Here is a 7,976-nt window from a genome sequence, read left to right as displayed (position 1 = left end):
TGTTTGTAATGAGTTGTTTTTCCATGATATTCTAGGTACTGCCGATATGCCTGTCGACCGTACGAACAAGCTTCGAGTGGACTCGATGTCGGATGCTCTTACATTTGCGACTGAGTCTAGCAAGCAGATCCAAGATCTCTTGAAGAAGACCAAAGGGGCTTTGTCGAGATTATTCTCGATGATGTTCCTGAAGCTGGAACAGAACAAGAGTCTAGGAGAAATGGCAGATACTTTCTTCATCGACTCTTCTGACGTTATCGAGGTATTGAAGCGACGTTGTCGTCTTTATGGAGCAGTCCTTACTTTCTAACTTTTTATGGGGCATGGACTTGGTTCTGGGGTGGAGAAACTATCCGAAGCTTTACCAGTGGATGCCAATGATTGTCTTGTCGACCTTGAGCCTTTCAAGGAGCCCTCATTGTCGTGTGCCAATCAGCTCCTTAGATTAGTTGATGAAGACAAGAAGAAAGCTGCATCTAGAGCTGCACCAAGTTCATCGGCACAAACTTGAACAAGCCTGGCCTACTAATTTTTTAGTTGTAACTCCAAATACATTCGACCTTTGCTCTGTAATTAATTAGGCTGACTTTGTTGTTGGCACTTGACTTTCATCGTATCCTTTTAAATGAAACACTTTGCTGGCTCCCGATGGGAGTTTTTCTACATTCGATGATTTTCTGAATATGTATGTTAAATATTTTGTTGCAGACTCCTTCGACTTCTTCCCGAATCGAGAGTTCTCTGAATTCCTCTGCTATTGATGAATCAGAACTTGTGGGTCACCTGCGCGAACAAATTTCCCGATTGAATAAAGATATAACTGGTCTTCATACTATGGCAGCATTGGTGAAAAAGAAGAGCGAAATTGCTGCTGCAGTCGAACAACATGCTTTAGATCATCTCCGTGTGGCTACTGAGATCTTAAGCTGTAAGCAGTTAGCCACCTCTTTTTTTTTGTTTCACGGATACTTTCGTAAATGATCTTCTGCTAACTTGCTTTTTGTCTTCAAAATTCGTTGCTTCCGATGAATCAGAAGAAAATAAGCGGATCCATGAGAAGATTGCAGCAATGACCGACATTACTCTCCCAAAGTGTGAACTGTGGTCAAATAGATCAAAGGCTGTAATCGTGAAGAAGTTCGAGTATCGAGCTGAGAAAGTTCATTATTACTTCAACAAGTACCATGCTCATCTAACCATGGTATGGAAAACCATGTTTCCTTTGGATCCAACACCCGAGACTTTGTCTTCTTTATTCAACCGATTCAAGACTCCAATTAGAATTCAATCTTTGGTGCGCAAAGAACTTCTTGTTGAGCCGAGCTTGCACTTGCTTCTGTTTTAGCATGTCATCCGACCATGGATTTAGAATCCATAGCCAATGCTAATGTGAGATTAGATCAATATTATCCCATAGCTAGTCATCCTGCTCATATTATTATTTCTAGGATGGAGGCAAGTACCAAAAGAGATTCGAAGAATCAAGAAGATCAAGGGACCTTGCCACAATAGAAATTCTTTAAGTATTCTTGTACGTAGTGAGATTTTGTAAGGAATCTCTCCCTTTTAAGATAACCTTCGTTGCAAAGAGTAATATTGTATGCATTTAATGTTCTTTTTAAACATCATTATGAATAGTTGAACCATAAGTCCAGCCGAAATATTTTGTCGAAAGAAACTAAGTGGTCAGATCAGCTTGCTCACTCGACGACCCCGTAGTAATCGCAATTTTTGCAGAGTCGCTTGTATGTTTTGTAAGAGCGACACCCTTCGAGTAAACGAGGGAATTATACGCTTTTTATTCGGCTTCGTAACACGGTGCACCGGTATGAGCCTTTCGTATGTTGTATTTTTTCCATCAGCTGCAGCACTCGCAAGCTTTTTTGAGGCTTGGATGGAATTTATTTTGGATAAAGACTTATTTTTTCTAAGTATTGTCGGAAAAAATCATGATACGTCGATAACCATAGCTCCCGATGGAAGTAGTAGTTAATGACGATATTGTAATAATTCTTTGCAGCCCCCGAGTATTGCCGGGTAAGATATGATGCGTAGTTAGCCGGAGCTCCCGATGGAAGTAGTAGTCGATAAAGAATCTCGAACATTTGTTGGAGTGAAGAGATAATAATATAAGTTGAACCAGAAGTTTTATTCATAGTACGTAACTGGCTAAGAAGCCTTTATGCAAAAAGGAAAAAGATCGAGTCCTACGCATAAAATCGTCACAAGTGTGCGACGTTCCATGGGTTCCCAACATCTTTTCCCGATGTAGGATTCTTGAGGCAATAAGCTCCTCCTGGTATAACTTCAATGATGATGAACGGTCCTTCCCATGGAGATTCAAGTTTCAAGGTTCTTTCTTGTTTCAGCCGTAGTACTAGGTCACCAATGCTGAAACTTCAAGTGCGAACTCTTCGACTGTGGTAATTCCGTATCGCCTGCTGATATATTGCTGTTCTTGCTAAGGCAATGTCTCGAGCCTCATCAAGAAGATACACAACATCTTGCAGTGCTTGAACAGAGGCTGTCTCTCTATACGTAGTCACCCGAGGCGCTTCAAAGCGAACATCGGCAGGTAGAACTGCTTCGGCTCCATAGACAAGGAAGAACGGATGGTAATTCTTCGACCTAAGCTCCAGCTGCACCCGTAAGGCGCTTTTTGATGTCACTGCATATTAGGCCATTGATCCTTTCTACTTGCCCATTGGTCTGGGGATGTGCAACCGAAGCAAATTTGAGCTTGATACCATTGCTGTTGCAGAAGTGATGGAATTCCTTAGAATCAAAGTTGGTTCCGTTGTCTGTAATGATGCTATGAGGCACACCAAAACAATAAGTTATTACTTTGAAGAATTTGACAGCAGTTTTGGCTGTCTGATTGGTGACTAGTATGGCCTCGATCCATTTGGTGAATTTGTCAACTGCCACCAATAGATGAGTATGACCACCATACGTTGATTTCGGCCGGTGGACCAACTTGGTCAAGTCCCCATTGCGCAAAGGGCCGGGCCAAAGGTATTTTCATTAGGTCTGTGGCAGGTGCATGTGGTTTTGGTGCAAAACGTTGGTAAGGATCACACTTCCGAACTAAGTCTCTTGCATCGGCTGCTGCTGCTGGCCAATGAAACCCAGCTCTGAAAGCTTTAGCCACAAGTGCTCTACTGCTTGCATGATGACCACAACTCCCTTCATGTATTTCTCGCAACAGAGCTTTTTCCATCGTTGATGGCGATGCACCGTTGGAAGATGCCAGAGATGCTTCGCTTATAAAGGTCACCATCCACTATGACAAAAGTCTTAGATCGTCGTACGATTAGTCTAGCTTCCGTTGGATCGTCCAGCAATCGCTGCTCCATCAAATATGCCAGAAAAGGTTCGGTCCATAAAGGCTCAAGAAGAAGAACTTGTTGTTTAGATTTATCAGTAATATCTTCGGCAGCCTCCTGGAGCGTAGCCCCCGGGTCAGTAGACGATACTTCTGGAGGTGCCGAAGTTTTTACTTTAATGGATCTTTGAGTAATTACTTCATAGAAGACTCCATCTGGAATAGAAGAGCATGTAGAGCCGATATTAGCCAAATCGCCGGCTTCCTCGTTGCTAGCTCTGCCGATGTGTTTTAACTCGCAGCCTTCAAACTTAGCTTCCATCGATTGATACAACTGACGATAAGCAATCATATTGTCGCTCATAGCGTCGCATAAATTCATCGACTGCTGAACCACGAGATTTGAATCTTCGTACATATCCAGACGAGTAGCTCCACATGCTTTGGCCATACGCATCCCGTGTAGTAATGCTTCGTATTCTTCTTCATTATTTGTTGGTAATGAGAAATTCATCCTTAGAACATATCTCATTTTGTCTCCTTGCGATGAGATTAACACTACTCCAGCCCCTGCGCCTATCGAAAGATCGAGATGTCGCCTAGAGGGGGGTGAATAGGCAATTAAAAACTCTTGCGGATTTGTCTTGTAAGAATGCGGAATTAAACTAACATTTAGTTTACAAGAACAAACCCTAAATATGCTAAGCTCAACTAAGTGTAACAATAGCAACTAGAGCTAAGCAAGATAGGCACAAGATATATGTAGCACAAGTGATAGCAAGATATATGTACTTCAAGCACGATGGCTATCACAAGGAAAGAGAGCTCGGGTATAGAAATAACCGAGGCACGCGGAGACGAGGATGTATTCTCGTGTTCTCTTCCTTTGCAAGAAGGTACGTAACGTTTGGAGGAGTGGAGGTCCCACGAAGGATTCCCCGCGCCACGAAGGCTCACCCTATTCTCCGAACCACACCCACAAAGGATAATGGCCCTTTCCTTATGGTTAGCTTTTCCTCCGCTCCGGAGATGGCAAGATCCACAACCACTTCACAAGCTCCACGAAGGAGAAGCCCGGGCCTCTTCACAATCTTCTTGAAGAGATCACCGGAGCACCAACCGCCAAGCCAACTAGGAGGTCTCTGATACGTCTCCGACGTATCGATAATTTCTTATGTTCTATGCCATATTATTGATGATACCTACATGTTTTATGCACACTTTATGTCATATTAGTGCATTTTCTGGAACTAACCTATTAACAAGATGCCGAAGTGCCATTTCCTGTTTTCTGCTGTTTTTGGTTTCAGAAATCCTAGTAACGAAATATTCTCGGAATTGGACGAAACGAAGACCCAGGGGCCTATTTCGCCACGAACCTTCCAGAAAACCGAAGAGCATACGAAGTGGGGCCACGAGGTGTCCAAACCACAAGGCGGCGCGGCCAAGGGGGGGCCCGCGCCGCCCTGTGGTGTGGGCCCCTCGTCGCCCCCGACTCGCCCTTCCGCCTACTTAAAGCCTCCGTCGCGAAACCCCCGATGCAAAAAAAAACCACGATACGGAAAACCTTGCGAGACGCCGCCGCCGCCAATCCCATCTCGGGGGATTCGGAGATCTCCTCCGGCACCTCGCCGGAGAGGGGATTCATCTCCCGGAGGACTCTACGCCGCCATGGTCGCCTCCGGAGTGATGAGTGAGTAGTTCACCCCTGAACTATGGGTCCATAGCAGTAGCTAGATGGTTGTCTTCTCCTCATTGTGCTTCATTGTTGGATCTTGTGAGCTGCCTAACATGATCAAGATCATCTATCTGTAATACTCTATGTTGTGTTTGTCGGGATCCGATGGATAGAGAATACCATGTTATGTTAATTATCAAGTTATTACATATGTGTTGTTTATGATCTTGCATGCTCTCCGTTACTAGTAGAGGCTCGGCCAAGTTTTTGCTCTTAACTCCAAGAGGGAGTATTTATGCTCGATAGTGGGTTCATGCCTCGCATTGACACCTGGGACGGTTGATAGAAAAGTTCTAAGGTTGTGTTGTGATGTTGCCACTAGGGATAAAACATTGGCGCTATGTCCGAGGATGTAGTTGTTGATTACATTACGCACCATACTTAATGCAATTGTCTCGTTGCTTTGCAACTTAATACTGGAAGGGGTTCGGACGATAACCTCGAAGGTGGACTTTTTAGGCATAGATGCAGTTGGATGGCGGTCTATGTACTTTGTCGTAATGCCCAATTAAATCTCACTATACTTATCATGACATGTATGTGCATTGTTATGCCCTCTCTATTTGTCAATTGCCCGACCGTAATTTGTTCACCCAACATGCTTTTATCTTATGGGAGAGACACCTCTAGTGAACTGTGGACCCCGGTCCATTCTTTAATACTCGAAATACAAATCTGCTCGCAATACTTGTTTTTACCGTTTTCTCGCAAACAATCATCTTCCACACAATTCGGTTAATCCTTTGTTACGGCAAGCCGGTGAGATTGACAACCTCAGCTGTTTCGTTGGGGCAAAGTACTTTGGTTGTGTTGTGCGGGTTCCACGTTGGCGCCGGAATCTCTGGTGTTGCGCCGCACTACATCCCGCCGCCATCAACCTTCAACGTGCTTCTTGGCTCCTCCTCGGTTCGATAAACCTTGGTTTCTTCTCGAGGGAAAACTTGCTGCTGTGCGCATCATACCTTCCTCTTGGGGTTGCCCAACGAACGTGTGAAATACACGCCATCAAGCTCTTTTTCACGGCGCCGTTGCCGGGGAGATCAAGACACGCTGCAAGGGGAGTCTCCACTTCTCAATCTCTTTACTTTGTTTTTGTCTTGCTTTATTTTATTTACTACTTTGTTTGCTGCATTATATCAAAACACAAAAAAATTAGTTGCTAGTTTTACTTTATTTACTGTCTTGTTTGCTATATCGAAAACACAAAAAAATTAGTTTACTTGCATTTAGTTTACTTTTGTTATCATGTCTAGCTCTTACTCAGCTACTTCTTCACCTGAGGAATTAGTTTTTACTTTTAAACAAGGGGATGAGGAAAGTTTTAAGGATGCTTGGCCTAGAATTTTTACTTCTTATCGTAAAACTCGAACCTCAAATGACTCTAAGTTTGCTCCTTAGTAATTTTTATTTTGGTCTTATGATTCGCTATAGATATGCCTTGGATGCTCTAGTGGGAGGAGATTTCCTTCATTGTAATGGGGATCAAGCTTTTAATGCCATAAAGAAGTTGGTTGCATCACATGATTCATCTAATAATTTTGATTCAGCCCTTATTAGCATTCATAATAGATTAAACACTCTTGAGACAAGTGCATCTCGCTTAAATGAAAATTATGGATACATTCGTAACCGTCTTGATCAGTTTTAGTGAACTCTGAACCTTCATTGTGGAAACCCACTATTAAAATTGTCATAGGTGACCAAACTCTTCGTGCTAATTGTGATATTATGACTGAATTTTGCCTAATGCCTAAGGGTATTCATAAATCTTTGAAACTTTGGGAATTCACTCGAAGGGGGAGAAGGAATAACTCTTATTGATAACTCTGTTATAATTCCTAAAGGGATAGCTGCGGGTGTGCATACAACCATTCTTGGGATAACAATATCCATTGATTACCTTGTCATTGAATGCGCAGGAACAGGACAAATCACACTCGGAAGATCCCTCGCTGAAATTATTGGGAGCAAGTCATAGACGTGAGAGAAGGCACCATAAAATTCACCTCTACACCCGGGGATAGTCATATATTCCCTAAGCCAAAGAGTAAGGACAATAAAGGTAAGGGTAAAGCCCAAGGTAATGTCAATGCTCAATCTCGCGATAATACTTGAGTTACACTTTCTGCGCCTAGCTGAAAGGCGTTAAAGAAAAGCGCTTATGGGAGACAACCCATGTTTTTACTACAGTATTTTTGTTTTATATTTGTGTCTTGGAAGTTGTTTACTACTGTAGCAACCTCTCCTTATCTTAGTTTTATGTTTTGTTGTGCCAAGTAAAGTCTTTGATAGTAAAGTAAGTACTAGATTTGGATTACTGCGCAGTTCCAGATTTCTTTTCTGTCACGAATCTGGGTCTACCTCCCTGTAGGTAGCTCAGAAAATTAAGCCAATTTACGTGCATGATCCTCAGATATGTACGCAACTTTCATTCAATTTGAGCATTTTCATTTGAGCAAGTCTGGTGGCCTAATAAAATCCATCTTTACGGACTGTTCTGTTTTGACAGATTCTGCCTTTTTATTTCGCATTGCCTCTTTTGCTATGTTGGATGAATTTCTTTGATCCATTAATGTCCAGTAGCTTTATGCAATGTCCAGAAGTGTTAAGAATGATTGTGTCACCTCTGAACATGTTAATTTTTATTATGCACTAACCCTCTAATGAGTTGTTTCGAGTTTGGTGTGGAGGAAGTTTTCAAGGATCAAGAGAGGAGTATGATGCAATATGGTCAAGGAGAGTGAAAGCTCTAAGCTTGGGGATGCCCGGTGGTTCACCCCTGCATATTATAAGAAGACTCAAGCGTCTAAGCTTGGGGATGCCCAAGGCATCCCCTTCTTCATCGACAACATTATCGGAGTTCCTCCCCTGAAACTATATTTTTATTCCGTCACATCTTATGTACTTTGCTTG

The sequence above is a fragment of the Lolium rigidum genome, chromosome 2, assembly GCF_022539505.1.
Source record: "Lolium rigidum isolate FL_2022 chromosome 2, APGP_CSIRO_Lrig_0.1, whole genome shotgun sequence".
In the NCBI taxonomy this organism is placed as follows: domain Eukaryota; kingdom Viridiplantae; phylum Streptophyta; class Magnoliopsida; order Poales; family Poaceae; genus Lolium; species Lolium rigidum.
This window is presented reverse-complemented; position numbering follows the sequence as displayed.